Here is a 372-nt window from a genome sequence, read left to right on the forward strand (position 1 = left end):
ATATATGCAGCTTATTGTATCTTTACTTGAAACTACTTCATGAAAAATGTCACAAGCTATTATTGTTATTCAAAGGATAGTGTGTACTAAGCTCTCTGCATCGCTTAAGAAGCGAATATAAACAGACTGTTGCTTCTGCTGTGGTGTGTGTTATTCCTGTTTACAAATATGCTCAGTTCCTGGTAAATAACCCAACTGCCTCTTCTCCTGCATTGTCCTGCTCTCATTTAACCCTTGTGTTATCTTCGGGTCATTCTGACCCATCGGTCATTGTGACCCACCGTCGTATTGCGACAAATTTACCTCATACAAAGACAAAGTGAAGCATTTTCTTTTAACTGTCGGGCTGTCTCAGACCCCCCACATTGGAAT

Source organism: Osmerus mordax, chromosome 5, assembly GCF_038355195.1.
Source record: "Osmerus mordax isolate fOsmMor3 chromosome 5, fOsmMor3.pri, whole genome shotgun sequence".
In the NCBI taxonomy this organism is placed as follows: Eukaryota; Metazoa; Chordata; class Actinopteri; order Osmeriformes; family Osmeridae; genus Osmerus; species Osmerus mordax.